At 40.8% G+C, this 6,319-nt stretch overlaps 1 pseudogene; it reads left to right on the top strand.

The window, feature by feature from the left end:
* The first annotated feature begins 2,101 nt into the window (after window positions 1-2,101).
* LOC115898354 lies at window positions 2,102-2,888 on the top strand (annotated as a pseudogene).
* The last annotated feature ends 3,431 nt before the right edge of the window (window positions 2,889-6,319 follow it).

The following is a 6,319-nucleotide window of genomic DNA, read 5'->3' as shown; positions in this document are numbered from 1 at the left end:
ATGTCATTTTCAAAACTTGTCCCTAAATTGTCACTTTGTCACACCATGTAATACTGCAGTCACCTCTCTACAGAATACATTTTGTGCTTGTTAATCTCTCACCTTCCTAACTACTGCTATGTGCACATAAAGATCTTGAAAAATATTTGCTAAATAAATGAATTGGCAAATTAATAAAGAAAGAAAGAAAGAGAAGGTCATAGTCTGGATATACAAAAGATTAAATGATGAAACTGGTTTATGATCACCAAACATGATTTCTTTAATGTCAGAAATAGTAGTTCTCCTAGCTGCTACCTAAAGACTTCAACCACACAGAAATGCATCCCAGATCATTGCAGCACAGGATCCAGAGAAGACGAGGTCCTGGTGGGGCAGCCATGGAATAGGGTGGGGCTAGGTGAGCCACTGATTGGCCCACATGCATCACTATTCCCTGAATGGGAATAGTGCTCCATCCTTGGGGTTCTGGGTCTGTTCCAATATATTCAAAGGGGTCATCCCCAGACCAGATTAGGGGCTCAAGGTCACTCCAGGGAGGGTCAGCCCAGAAGTCTGTGGTCCTTCCACTTCCTGACTGAGTTTCCTCTTTACAGAACCCTCTTTCTTCTTCCTTCCACTACATAACCAACACACAATCAGGGCCACTGCTGATCCCTTCTAGATCAATTTCAATCCACGAGTCATCTCTAGGACTGACCCCATTCCCATGCAACACTCAGGAGTTGAGCTGATCCTCTTAGAAGTACAGTCCTTGATATATAGTCCTTCATTCTGAAAGGCTAGTCTAGCTCTTAGAGGTGGCTTAAAGGAACAAAACAAACATTTTTCATTTCCAAACTTCTATTTCCTATATAAATTTGGGCAGGTGTATAAGAGAGACTCACTAAATGTGTGTTAACAAGCTGAATAGAGTTTCCACTCTGATGGACTCAGAAATGGAGAGCTCACAAGTTCAGAATGTGTCTGTGACCCCCAGATAAGTCACTTGGCCTGCACAGCTGGAGACTACCCAAGAAATTCCAATAAAATAAATTGCTTGCCCTAAAAATGGAAGTGTTCCATTTTTAATGTTGTAAAAGAAACAAGTAAATGCTTCAGAGCATACAGCCTTTAGGATGGCTAAGGAACCCAACATTATGATGACATTAAAGCTTTAAATGAGAATTGAGACTCCTCTGCAAAGTCTTTGAGTGAAAATTTTTATTGCTTGTGTTCCTGGGATCCTTAGATAACAGAGTTAAAATAATTTAAGTGTGGTTATGGCAACCCTGATGGCTTTCATGATTTTGTAGATTGCTATGATATGGGTATGGTTTGAGTTTATTTCCCCAAAAAACTCATGTTGAAATTTGATCTCCAAAGTGGCAGCATTGGGAGGTGGGGCTAGTGGGAGGTGTTTGGACCATGGGGGTGGATCCCTCATGAATGGCTTGTGCTGTTCTTGCCGTAGTGAGTGAGTTCTTGGATTAGTCTTGGATTAGGTCTCTTGGGAATGGATTAGTTCTCAGAAGGGCGGGTTGTTATAAAGCCGGGACATCCGTCAGGTTTTGCCTTTCTTTACACATGTCCACTTCACCTTTGACCTTTCCACCATTTTTTTTTTTTTTCTTTTGAAAAAGAGTCTTGCTGTGTCACCAGGCGGGAGTGCAGTGGCACGATCTTGGCTTACTGCCACCTCTGCTTCCTGGGCTCAAACAATTTTCCTGCCTAGGCCTCCCGAGTAGCTGGGACTACAGGCATACACCACCATGCCCAGCTAATTTTTTTATATATTTTTAGTAGAGACAGGGTTTCATCATGTTGGCCAGGGTGGTCTCGAACTCCTGACCTCAAATGATCTGCTCACCTTGGCCTCCCAGAGCACTGGGATTACAAGCTTGAGCCGTCACACCCCGCCTCTCCATCATGTTTTAACCTACCATGGGCCCCTCATCAGAAGCCAAGCAGATGCTGGAGCCGTGCTTCTCATACTTCCTAGCTTGCAGAACCAACTAAATAAACCTCTTTTCTTTATAAATTACCCATGTTTAGTTATTCTATTATTGCAAAAAGAAAGGGTTAAGACATAGGTGATCCTCTTTCCTTGCCTAATGCAGCCATGACTCATAGTCCCAAGAAGCATCTGAAGCAGGTAGCAGCTCCAAAGCATTGGATGCTGGATACATTGTCCAGTATGTTTGCTCCTCGTCCAGTGGTCCCCACAAGTTGAGAGAGTGTCTCCCCCCTCATCATTTTCCTAAGGAACAGACTTTAAGTATGCCCTGACAGGAGATGAAGTAAAGATTTGCATGCAGCCGTTCACTAAGATGGATGGCAAGGTCTGAAACTGATATAACCTACCCTGCTGGATTCATGGATGTCATCAGCATTGACAAGAAGGGAGAGAATTTCTGTCTGATCTATGACACCAAGAGTCGCTTTGATATACATCTTATTACACCTGAGGTGGCCAAGTACAAGTTGTGCAAAGTGAGAAAAATCTTTGTGGGCACAAAAGGAATCCCTCATCTGATGACTCATGATGCTCACACCATCTGCTATCCTGATCCCCTCATCAAGGTGAATGACACCATTCGGATGATTTGGAGACTAGCAAGATTACTGATTTCATCAAGTTTGATGCCGGTAAGCTGTGTACGGTGACTGGAGGTGCTAACCTGGGAAGAATTGGTGTGATCAGCAACAGAGAGAGGCACCCTGGATCGTTTGACGTGGTTCAAGTGAAAGATGCCAATGGCAACAGCTTTACCACTTGAATTTCCAACATTTTACTTATCGGCAAGGGCAACAAACCATGAATTTCTCTTCCCTGAGGAAAGGGTATCTGCCTCACTATTGCTGAAGAGAGAGACAAAAGACTGGCGGCCAAACAGAGCAGTGGGTGAAATGGTCCCTGGGTGACATGTTAGATCTTTGTACATAATTAAAAATAACATGGCATGATTAATAGCCAAAAAAAAAAAAAAAAAAAAGACATAAGTGATCTTCAGCCTGACACCTAAGTCCTCCTGCATCTGTGTTCAGAACGCTTCAGTTACGTACTTGTTTAATTAAATAGAATAGTAAATCAAAATGTGTTATTTGTGGGGAACTTATATTTCCTGGGAGGAGTTTTGGTGAAATAAATGTTAAGCGGTTAGAAATTTTCCTTCTTGTGGCAGGGAATGGCTTTATTCAGTTAGGCAATGATAAAACTTTCTACTGTTAGGAAAGTAGAGTATAGTAACATCATGTATTTAAATGGAAAAATCACTATAAGCTTTTGGCTTTAAAAAATATTTTTCTAGCTCTATCACTCTTGAATTTGGTCCCCTGGCAACAGCAGCACATTTATGTAAAACAGCTGCAGTGATTGTTAAACTCCTATCTTCCCTGTTGTTGTATGTGACCACTAGCAACAGTAATTCTTCCTGTCTTTTGTACAGTCTCTACAATTTCTGGGACTTTTAACAGTGTTGTATTCAACATTTTTCTTATGCAGATAGATATAAGTATAAGTTGGTTTCTAATACTACTGCCTACCAAAAAGAGAAGGACTCCTAGAGAACAGCTGATTCCATGTCTTGCAGCAAGAAAAATCAGGATGGTTTTTGGAACTTCATGTCTTGCCAAAAAGTCAGAATGTCTTAAGGATGCCAGAACAATGCTACAGGGCAAAGCAACTTACTTAAATGGTTTCCCATCATGAACAATAAACATTACTGTTAATAAACTTAGAACAAATCAAATCTATAAAAGGCCAAGGGTTTATGATACCTGAAAAAGGAACATCAGCCTAAATTATACAAAAGGTAATGTACTGGAAAAAAAGAGTGATTATAAGGAAATATGTTTTATTTGTATCGATTTTAATAAATAAAAGAGGAAGCATGTGTGTTTTCTTTCTTTCTTTAAGTTTTTACCTATTAATCAAGTACGGATGTGTAATTCTTTCTATCTGTATAAGAAAAATGTTGAATACAACACTGTTAAAAAGTCCTAGAAATTGTAGAGACTATACAAAAGACAGGAAGAATTACTGTCCCCAGTGGTCACACACAACAGCAGGGAAGATAGGAGTTTAACAATCACAGCAGCTGGTTACACATAAGATGCAAAAAAATAGTTCAATAGAGATAAATGTGTCAAATGTCTTAAAAAGGAAAGCTAACTGTGCATCTCCTAGGTAATGAAACTTCTTGATAGTCCTATAGGTTATAGTGAAATACAGCAAGAAATGAATAGGGTTTTAATATGAAAACAGACCAGGTGAATATATAATAGCAGAACATGTTATCTAACACTAACCAACCAGGACTATAAAGAAAAAGTAAACGATTTGGATTTTTGCTTGTTTTGTGTTTTAGAGACAGGGTCTTACTATATCGCCCAGGCTGGAGTGCAGTGGGGTGATCCTAGCTCGCTGCAGCCTCCAATTCCTGGGCTCAATTGATTCTCCCACCTCAGCATCTCAAAGTGCTGGGATTGCAGCCATAAAAAGAATGAGTTTTTGTCCTTTGCAGGGACATAGATGAAGCTGGAAACCATCATTCTTAGCAAACTAACACAGGAACAGAAAACCAAACACCACATGTTCTCACTCATAAGTGGGAGTTGAACAATGAGAACACATGGACACAAGAGGGGAACATCGGACACCGGGGCCTGTCAGGGGGTGGGGGAGAAGGGGAGGGAGAGCATTAGGACAAATACGGGGCTTAAAACCTAGGAGACAGGATGCCGCAAACCACCATGGCACATGTATACCTATGTAACAAAGAAAAGAAAAGAAAGAAAAAAGTGCTGGGATTACAGACATGAGTCTCCGTTCCCTGCTCAAAGTAAACTATTTTGAAGGATGATAACAAGTTGCAAAAACTAAAACACAGGCTAAAATGATCTTGAAAAGTTTTACTGAGATGTTAAGTGGAGCTTTACTATAAACAAGAAGTTCAGCCCCCATGACCAGGGATCAGATTTGACTCACCTAAGAAGCCCTCAAGTCCTGTGCTCTGGAGAATAATCTTTGATAAGCCACATCTTACAACCTTGGCTGTTCTATGGAGTATTTTTCTTTTAGATCTGGTAAGATTACTGCAATCCTGGGAATGTATCAAAAAAATTGTTACGAAAACACAAGATGTTATTAAAATAAAAATAACTATAACCCAAAAAAGGTATAAAAATAACTACAAACATAATCAAGTTAGCCCGTTATTCTGATGTCTCAAAAATAATTTCAGTATAATAATACGTTCTATTATCATTTATATGTTTTATTTACATACACCATCTGAGGTGTTTGAAATGTCTTAGAAATCAACCATACTAATAAGTATATTTGTAATTACAGTTTAAAATTGTTTGGGGAAATGTAATTAATTAAATTTAATTATTAAATGTTCAAGAAAATTTAGTTTTCAAATATTAGCTATATGAGGTTTAATAATCTGAGCATTAAACAAAGTACAAATAGCTAGGAGTATTCTTCTCCACATCCCAAAGCCCCTGGTCATTAAAGAATGTACCCGGCCGGGCGCGGTGGCTCAAGCCTGTAATCCCAGCACTTTGGGAGGCCGAGATGGGCGGATCACGAGGTCAGGAGATCGAGACCATCCTGGCTAACACTGTGAAACCCCGTCTCTACTAAAAAAAAATACAAAAAACTAGCCGGGCGAGGTGGCGGGCGCCTGTAGTCCCAGCTACTCCGGAGGCTGAGGCAGGAGAATGGCGTAAACCCGGGAGGCGGAGCTTGCAGTGAGCTGAGATCCGGCCACTGTACTCCAGCCCGAGCGACAGAGCGAGACTCCGTCTCAAAAAAAAAAAAAAAAAAAAAAAAAGAATGTACCCAACAGTTCAGAGGGATAATGACATGGTTGGGCTTTGTGTCCCCACCCAAATCTGATCTTGAGTTGTAATCCCCATTATCCTCATGTGTCATGGGCAGGACCAGGTGGAGGTAATTGGATCATGGGGGCGGTTTCCTACCTGCTGTTCTCGTGATAGTGAGTGAGCTCTCATGAGATCTGATGGTTTTATAAGTGTCTGGCAGTTCCCCTGCTTGCACTCACTCTGTCCTGCCACCCTGTGAGAAGGTGCTTGCTTCTCCTTTGCCTTCCACCACGATTGTAAGTTTCCGGAGGCCTCCCCAGCAATGCGGAACTGTGAGTCAATTAAGCCTCTTTCCTTTATTAAATTACCCAGTCTCAGGTATTTTTTCATAGTAGTGTGAGAATGGACTAATACAGTAAATTGGTAACAAGGTAGTGGGGCACTGCTATAAAGACACCTGAAAATGTGGAAGTGAATTTGGAACTAGGTAACAGGCAGAGGGTGG

Source organism: Rhinopithecus roxellana, chromosome 6 (genome assembly GCF_007565055.1).
Source record: "Rhinopithecus roxellana isolate Shanxi Qingling chromosome 6, ASM756505v1, whole genome shotgun sequence".
Taxonomy (NCBI): Eukaryota; Metazoa; Chordata; class Mammalia; order Primates; family Cercopithecidae; genus Rhinopithecus; species Rhinopithecus roxellana.
The sequence above is the reverse complement of the archived record's forward strand: the minus strand, read 5'-3'. Positions and strand labels throughout refer to the sequence as shown.